The sequence below is a fragment of the Phalaenopsis equestris genome, unplaced genomic scaffold (genome assembly GCF_001263595.1).
Source record: "Phalaenopsis equestris unplaced genomic scaffold, ASM126359v1 Scaffold000002, whole genome shotgun sequence".
Taxonomy (NCBI): Eukaryota; Viridiplantae; Streptophyta; class Magnoliopsida; order Asparagales; family Orchidaceae; genus Phalaenopsis; species Phalaenopsis equestris.
In genome coordinates, this window is record NW_018164444.1 from 59,509,546 (window position 1) to 59,519,332 (window position 9,787).

Genomic DNA, 9,787 nt, shown 5'->3' on the forward strand with positions numbered 1-9,787 from the left:
AAGCATTATACCACTTTGAAGCTATAATTATTTTAAATATGCTTCGCAAAAAAATCACAGGATATAAATATGACTTCCTCTCCTTTATGTGTTATGAAAAGATACGATGAATGGTTTTATATTTTATAGAATAAGGCTACCAAGAACCCCAACACACACTTGCTTGCATGCCACCCAATTCATTATGCATTTAAATATATAGTACTTGATTTTACATCTATAATGCCCAGATCTTTAATAACATGTCCAAAAAGGTCAACAGTATAGCTTTTCATGCTCGGGAGAGTGGCATATATGTAAACATCGATGTTTTAGTGTTAGATATGCAAGTTCAAAGGAATTGTGTGGTATCTGTGCAAGTATTTCATGTACAAGGCACATGAAAGGTGCTATGCATATACAACAGTATTCTCACACACGTACACACTTGGGAATGCTTAAAATAACAAAGTGCATATTCGTTTTATGCCTTCTATAAGCACAAATTCAATAATGAGATTGTTAGATATGAAAATTTCATCTCAATATTGCACAATGTGAAGACCGCTTCATAAACTTTGTTTGCAACGTGAATGGCTTCTCGTGCATGAGTGAAAAGATGCATATATAAAGAAATTGAAACTCAAGGTATTAGATATGTAAACACATAAATATTGAATGAAATTCTACTGATTTGGGCTCAAATCCTGGGATAGATCAAGTGATCAATCCCAAATGTAGCAATTCGATAAGGTTCCATGAATAACACCATTGTTACTAATAAAAGTCCAATTGACAATTCCAACCTAAAAGAGCCATGCAGAACCTTACCAGAAACTTCTAACTTCAGTTGAGGTCAAGAGCATTACTCGGTCGACGTTATTACCAAGGAAGATTATCAAACATACCACTCAATCCTTATGTGTTTACATGTCTACCACCTAAACTTCAATCTTTAAATTCATGTCACCCAACCTGTAGGAGGAAAGGGGAGAGATTGGGGAAGAGGAACGCGGTCGGGAGAAGCTCGATCGCGTGGTTGGCGAAGAAGAATCGGCGAAGAGGAGGAAAGGAGCGATCGGGAGAAGCGGAAGGCAGTCAGAGAAAGAGGAACACGATCGGGAAGCTCGGTCGCGTGGTCGCGGAAGAGGAATCGGCGAAGATGAGACAAGGAGCGATCGAGAGAAGCGGAAGGAAGTCGGAGAAAGAGGGAATCGATCTGGAAGCTCGGTAGCGTGGTCGGCGAAGACGAGGAACGAGAGATCGGTCAGGGCAACGAGGTAAAATGACGCGTTCGAAAGCTGGGAAGTGGGCTCCTATAGTCGTTCGGCTTTCGATGGAAATCGCGGGACGCCGCTCTTGCAACGTCGCCCCAAACGAGCGAATTTCGCGTTCCGATGCCGCGCAACAGTGAAAACGCTGCGCCAAACGGACCCTAAGCCACATGCATGGTTCGAAGTGTCATGATCTCGAAAAATTATTGCATAGTGATGATCCATATGTTTGTATTCGGTGTACGTAGAGTGTACGTACCAAAATCTACACATATATTATCTGCATGTAATGAATGCTCCATGATCTCCAACTTATTCGTATTTGCAATTGTTCTACTGAAATTTGAATTTCATGATGAATTAACATTTGCAAAACATCATTAAAAAAATCATTGAACTTTTGGTTTTTACATTTCCAAACATTCATGATTAAGAGTTGAATAAAAGAGCATTGTTGTGTTTATTGCATTGAAAACAGTAAGAAAAATTTATTGTTTTGTATATTCAAGCATAATTTTATTTTTATATCCTTATAAGAATAAAACTTAGTATATACAAAATTATTTAAGGAAATATTGTTCCTGCAAGCTTCAAACTTTGAAAAGCATGCCTAACCAAATGAAAAGAGAGAATGTCATAATAAATTCTTGTATTAAAGCTGAAATTTACATATTTATCCTAAGACTTACTTATATAGACAGAATGAGAACGCACAGTTGGTCGGACATCAAATTATAGTGAATAATATATATTTGAGACCCATGTCTCTGTTATGGTTATCACACACCTCTTGCAATCTATTTGGAATTTGCTGAATGTGATGTCATGGCTGTTAATTACTACACACGATATAAAAAGACATTGAGGTGGAGGAATACCTGTTATCCAGAGAAGTCTTTTCATTAAGGAACAATAAACATTTACAGGTATACATGTATTGTGAAAGGGAAAGTAGATGTCTGTCGAAATACATTTGCATGAAATCGGCATAAAGATAATTTTGGATTCAGTAAGGATTCCATTCTAGGAGAGAATCAATACACAACATGTAACATGATATTTTAGTCAGTTTTTTAAAGTTGCACTCCAGATATTCAACGCTAAACTTCATCAGGACAACATATTACCACAATAAGAACCTTGCATACAAATTTTTCCTCATCAGACAACCTTTTGACATCAAATGATAAGATGTAAATATAAATTAGATTTTATCCTTCATATATACATTATATTTATGAAGAAACCAAGGATTAATTTTTTTTAATTAGTATATATGAAACATCTGATATCCAAAAGTAATGACTTTAATTACGTGCAGTTCATAAACATCATATTAGTTGCTAACTTCTTCATTTTGAGTAAAATTTCTTTTGAAGAAACTCGGCTATATTCTTCAAGAAAAGCACAATATTTAATCATAAATTAGATTTTATCCTTCATACAAAAAGTATATTAGTGAAGATAATCAACATAAATTTTTGAAATTTACATATATCAGCTATCAGATAGCCCTAAGAAAAAAGACATAAACAAAGTGCACAATCCATACACAACATGTAAATTACTAATATTTTATTGTTTGGCGTAAACTTTCTGATCATAGGTGGTTTAATTTTTCACGAATAACACAATATAGATAACATAATACACTAATTCAAGGATCCACTTCAGCAAGCATGCAATACACATCATAAAAATTGATAAATTACATCTGTAATCTAATCAATTTATGAATAAACCTCACCTAATATAACATAATGAACACTTTTCACATTCCTCGAAATCTTAAATAAGGCATCTGCTTCAATGAAAACATCATACACATCATATAGCTGAATAATTTACTCATTTCAAATCAATCCAAAATTTCATGGGAATAACCCATTATTATACTATGATGCCAATTATACAGTTTTCTCATCTGCAAACAACCAATGGAAATGCATTGACAAGATTTAATCATAAATTAGATTTTTTCCTTCATTTATAGAATATATTAATGAAGAAATCCAAAGTTTATATTAATGAAGAAATCCAAAACAAACTTTTAAAGTTAGTAAGTAACAACTATCTTGTGGCCATAAGTAATCACTTTATTTCAGTGCACATTCCATACACAACATGTAAAATGTCAATTTATTAGACTTTAGCAAAAATATTCAAAAAAAAAGCGGACTTAATTCTTCATGAAAAATACTATACAATTCGAATTATGTCATAAATAAATGATTAGCTTCAACAAGGACTCAATGCACATCAATAAAATTTATGAAATATCACATGTCAATGTTATAACATTTAATAAGGCTTCCACTTTAGAACTTTTTCACCATTTAAAATTACAAATTTTCTGTTTTAATACAACAAAAAACAATAGACAACTCAATGTATGAAATTATATTTATTCTTCCAATATATTACCTATGAGCAAAGAGAATAATTTTCTCAGAAATCAAAATACCCAAATGAAAGACATTCATTTTAAACATAACTTGGAATATTACAAAAGATGTCTCTCAAATAATAAATGTTGTACATTTCTTTGCAATAGAAGTTGCTCCCGGAGTAAAAAATCTTATAAACCTTACTGCTTTAAATTTTAATTGGGTTTCTCGCTATTTATAATGGTGTCCCAATGCACGGTCGACGAAAAACCCTGACTAACTGAAGTAACTGTGCCAAAAACAACTATCAGCCTTAAAGCCTTCATGTCTTGCAGTCATAATTGCTCGAACTGGAAGCTGATGAAATGAAACCAAAGATGAAGGAGCTCTCTTTGTCAGAAATCCCTCTCCGTGCAACAAACCTTAGCTCGACAAATAAAGAAACTGCGCAGAGTAAAGGGAAAAAAAAACCCTCGTAGTAATATAATAATTATGATACTCCTGCATATCATTTTCAAGCCTGGTAAATATTATGACATTAATTACTTGGGTAGGTATCGGGTCATACATAGGCGAATTTTACACGAGTGAACTTTCCTGCTTTATTTTATATGAAATTGGATCCTTCCTATGTGGCGTCATGTTATTGGCATCCAAGCTCCAGACAAAATATTTTTCCGGTGGTTTCTTCTACGTCCAGACGCTGGAGGTAATATTTTTCCAGTGGTTTTTGGGGCAAAGAAGATTATTACACGAACATGCACACACACTCTCTCTCTTATTGTTTGTCATGTTGAAACACTTAATCCTTTTTCAATCTTCGCTAATCTCTTTAAAATGTGCTCGCTAAGTTGTACGGAGTCATTTCTGTCGTATAATTGAGACTAATTAAATGTCTACTTAATTTAGTCTTTATTCTAAAAGCAGGTAGGTTTCATTCTATGAAAAATAAATAAATAAATAAATAAATAATTTTTTATTAACCATAATTAAGAGAGAAATTTCCTAAAGATCAACTCACATGTAATTTTCTTTTGTTTTCTGAAAGTGCAGTTATAATCACTTTTACAAAAGAGAAATGATAAGAGGAGCCTTGGGAGGAACGAAGAGGGGTAATTTGAAATTTTTTCTAGGCTTCATATGATATTAAACAATTAGGCAGATTAGATAGCGCGCTTCAATGCCTCAAAAAATGGGCTTTTTAGGTAGGTTTATAAATGAGCCGAGCCGGAGGGAGCTCATCTTCGATTTGGCATCTATTCTTCCTTTTGAAATTAGTTCTATTTGAAATTGGCTCATGTTCGAACTTATTAGTGAACAATATGTTTGAGCTCTACCTGATTTACTAATTCTTATTCATGTTCAACTCATAATTGACTCAAAATTGATTTGTTTAAACTAATTATAAAATATCTATAATTGTTAGATCCGAATCTGCACCATTTCTATGCAATAAAAGGTGTAGAACCATGTAACCACATGAGTTGTAGTGATTTAAACTTAGATAAGCTTAAAAAAGTTGTTTTTGTTTAGCTCACATATTTAACGAACAATTCGAACACAAGCTACTTAATGAGTAAAACTCAAGTTTTTTCTCGAATAACGAGCTTTTCTAACAGCCCTATCAAAGGTATCCTAGCTATTATTTATCCTTAATGAATGAAGCTTGTCGAACATTTCTTAATGGAAGTCACCTTAAATAAATATGTTGAGAAATTAGGGCGAAGAAAAATAAGAATCACACAAATCCAGAAGAACACACAGAGATTTACGAGGTTCGACAAAGATGTCTACATCCTCGGGAGAAGAGCGGCGACTTTCTTTTCAATATTCAGAAAAGAGTACAAAATACAATATTCAGAATCTCAGACTCTCAGAGACTCACATAGGGTTACAACCATGACATATATATAACCCTATAATACAATATGTAATTGCTTAAATTACCCTTGTACCAAACCGCGAGGTGTTGCCCCCGTACCCCCAACCCACATAATGATACTCCCCCAATTAGACAGATCCTTCCGCTCCACTTCACTCGTGGGCTCCCCTCTGCTCCAGCATCTGTCCCATTTATGGTATATGAGCCATACCTAACAAATCTCCACCTTCGCGAATATCCAGCCCCTTAAGAGAAATACATATGCTTAACAAATCTCCATTTTGGCAAATATTCAGCCCCTTAGGATAAATACATATGCCTAACAAATTTCCACATTGACGAATATCTAGCCTCTTAGGAGAAAATACATCATGAAGTTTCTTATGCACCAATGTGGGTTGGGCCACCATGCTTCCGCTGCGCCCTCGCTCCCCCCAACCCACTAAATTCCAAGAGATAGTTCTCTTCAATTCCAAGAGACGTCTCTTCATTCCAAGTGACCTCAAATTATGGTATTATGAGCCATACCTAACAAATCTCCACCATGGAGAATATCCAGACCCTTAGGAAAAATATATCATGGAGTTTCTTATGCATCAATGTGGGTTGGGCCCTTTTAAATAATCCCTTAATTAAGATTCCTTAATTAAGTTTTCCTTATTTAAGTTTCTAAGAAAAAAAATGACTTTCCCTTAATTAAATTTTCTTTAATTAAATTTTCCCAGAAATCATTTTTTCTTAAACTTCCAAGAAAAGCTACGCTATCCTTCTAGAAAAGCTCCGTTTTAGCTTTCCGGAAAAGCTTCTTTTTTTTTTTTCTTCCAGAAAACTTTGTTTTCCTTCTCAGAAAAGCTCCACCTCCGCTTTCCTTCCAGAAAGCACCGCTTCTGCTTTCCTTCCAGAAAAGTTGCACCTCTGCTTTCCAGAGAATCTCCTTTTTCCAGAAAAGCTCCGCCTTCCAGAAAAACACCGCTTTCGCTTTCCTTTCAGAAAAGATACGCCTTCACTTTCCAAAAAAGCTCCTTTTTTCTTCCAGAAAAGCTCCACCTTCCAAAAAAGCTTCTCTTTCTTCTCAAAAAAACTCCGCCTTCCAGAAAAGCTCCTGCAATTCCAGAACCTGCGCCTACAATTCTGCGTCTTGGAATATCATAAAAGGGCGAATATTGTTTCTTTCCAATCGGGCAGCCTCCAGCTTTCCTTTTCCGAGTGCAGCAATAGATTCTCCCTTTTACCGCATCCTGAAATATCTCCGGAATATCTCGACGCTGAATTTTCTTTCCCGACTTTTCATTTCCTCGTGAATTTTCCTTTCAGCGTCCGCCCTTCCAATTATGCTTCACCTCCCTTTTCTGATTCGCCTCTAGCAAAGGAAATCGGAATATTCCTTCTAAGAAAATTTTTCTTTCTTCAAATATTCTCTAATATTCCTTCTAGAGCCTGAAGTTTTCCCGATCTGCGGACGTACAACAAAGAAGGAACTCTTTCCAATTACTCCTTCACGAACAACCATCTGCAACAGCCTCCCGCGCCTCACGTCTAGCGAACACCTTCGCTTAACGTCTCGCGAACTTCTGCATCTCGATCCTTTTCTTGTTGTGATCCAAGCTTCGACCTGTTGTCGCCAAAGACGTTGAACACCTTGCGACCCTCTATTCGTCTGTTCGAACTGAACGCAAACTCCTTCACTGAAATGGACGTCGCCGAGCTAAACCGCCAACTCTTGTTGAAATCCGCAATTCCTAAAACTTCGCGAACGACCTGCTTTTCCCGATCGCATCGCCCCGACGAACGAACGATCCTCCTGGTCCGATCTGCCACAGAGCCCTTACCGAATTTGCCGAAATCCTCGATCGTTCGAAGCCTTAGCTGCTGGCGAAAATTTTCTTTGTTCCTGTGCCGCCCAAAATTTTCTTCCCTACCCTTGAACCTTGCATTGATACCACTTCTTATGAAATTAGGGAGAAGAAAAACAAGAATCAACACAAATCCAGAAGAACACACAGAGATTTGTGAGGTTCGGCAAAAATGCCTACATCATCGGGAGAAGAGCGACGACTTTCTTTTCAATATTCAGAAAAGAATACAGAATACAAGGTTCAGTATCTCAGACTCTCAGAGACTCACCTAGGGTTACAACTAGGACATATATATAACCCTATAATACAATATGTAATTCCTTAAATTACCCTTGTACTAAACCGCGGGGTGTTGACCCCGCACCTCCAACCCACATAATGAAACTCCGTCGATCAGACAGATTCTTCCGCTCCACTCCGCTCGTGAGGTCCGCTCCACTCCAACATCTGTCTCATTTATGGTATATGTGCCATACCTAACAAACTAAGATGTCAATAATAGAAATCTTATGAAAACTTGAAGAAGAGGGAGAGGTGAGAACAAATTATCAGAGTAAACATATTACCAAAGCAAAAACTCCCTAATGATACATTCTTAGGAATTTGAGCTTGATGATGAGATACTAATTAATTTATTTTCCATGAGAAAGTTTCAACAAATCATGAGATTCCTTTTCAATAATTTTATTGAATCGTTATCATATTCTTATTAAGCAAGTTTGACTTGCCATAAGATCTGCCATATATTTGTAATCCACCAGAAGGTTAGGAAGGCTTAAGTACCACAACTAAAATTAAATAATGGTCCTAAAAATACATAATTCAGAATGAGTACTAAAGAATAGCGAAGTGCAATAGCTCAACTCAAAATTTTCTATATGTTGTCTGCACGGAGCACCATGCATACAACAATTGTGATACTCTTGATCATGGCGGTTATTTTTTTTCTGCTGAGATGGGAGAATCACAACCGTTGTCCGCATGGCAACATATGATAACAATTTTCAAGGAGAGGAGGGATTTGAACAAAAGTATTGTTTAGCATATAATTACTGAGATTTCAAGCTACTCTTATTACCTTAAGAACCCAACTCTTGAAGGTTAACCTAATTTGAGATCTTATTGAAATTATCTATTTCCACTTAGAATAGACTTTAAAACTTGTAGAGGAATCATGATCACATATCAATATATATGACCCTCAAATTTAACATTTTCCTTTCTATAGCCTTTTAATGAAATTCCATCATAACCTATTTGCCCTCCTACATGAGAACATTATCTCTTAAGTAACTCAAAAAAGTTGAGTTTCTCATTTTAAGTAAATTTTAGAGGGAGCTAATCATACTAAAAAACATTTGATATAATTAAATTTATCTATTAATAACAATGTCTCTTACAAAGCCTCAAGAGAAGACACATACTATTGAGTTAGGGTCTGTTTGGGGCAGCTGCAGCTTATCCAGCTTCTGCTGATAAGCAGCTTATCCTGATAATCTGCTGATGATCAGCTGATCCAGATAAGCTGTCTAGTTGTTTGGTTGGCGCTTATGAAAAATAGCTGATTCTGAAAAATTGTCCATTCTGCCCCTGTTCTGAATAAGCAGTTTAGCTGTTTGTTTAATGCGTTTTGTAAACAGCTTATTTCGAATTTTCTTTTTAATTAAATGAATAATTTGTGCAGCAGAATTTGTTTTTTTCTCAACAAAATTAAAGATCATTGTTCAGAGTAGAAAATACCAAAAACATCATTTATATTTATATAACTAAAACATATCTGATCACATCAAACGAATATGTTACACATACAAAGGTCAAATGAACATGCACATACTACTACAAAGTATAATAAGAGCCCATTAAAAAGAAAAAATAACATGTTAAAATGAGAAGTAAAAATATGATAATGTTAACTTTATAATGTAGCAGCATATCACGACCCATGCCACCTGCATCTGACACTCCAGAACCCTGAGCAAACATGTCCGACTGCGATATCGAAGAAACGTGAGAACTCGAATCACCTGTGGCGTTCTCCCGTTGTCGTATTATTGAACTCCTAGCAGTTGTGTCCAATTGAGAGCACGTAGAAATAGTTCCACTGTCGGCCCACCTGAAAAATTTGCAGTCGTCCGGTCCTTGTCCCCACCGCGGGCACCTATAGAATTGTCGCCCGTAACTATGTGTCTGTCGTGATGTAAAAAGCAATGACGGTAGCCCACATCGGCACATCATTTTTCCCTGAATATCTCAAGCTCATTGTCCTACAATTAATATAAAAAACATTGATCAATCAAAAAGTTGAGAGAATAAAAAAAAACTCAAGAAAAAGTTATTAAATTAAAATTTTTATTAGATAAATGATTTAGATTACCCGTAGAAGAAAAAAATCTGCCAGGTTTGACGAGA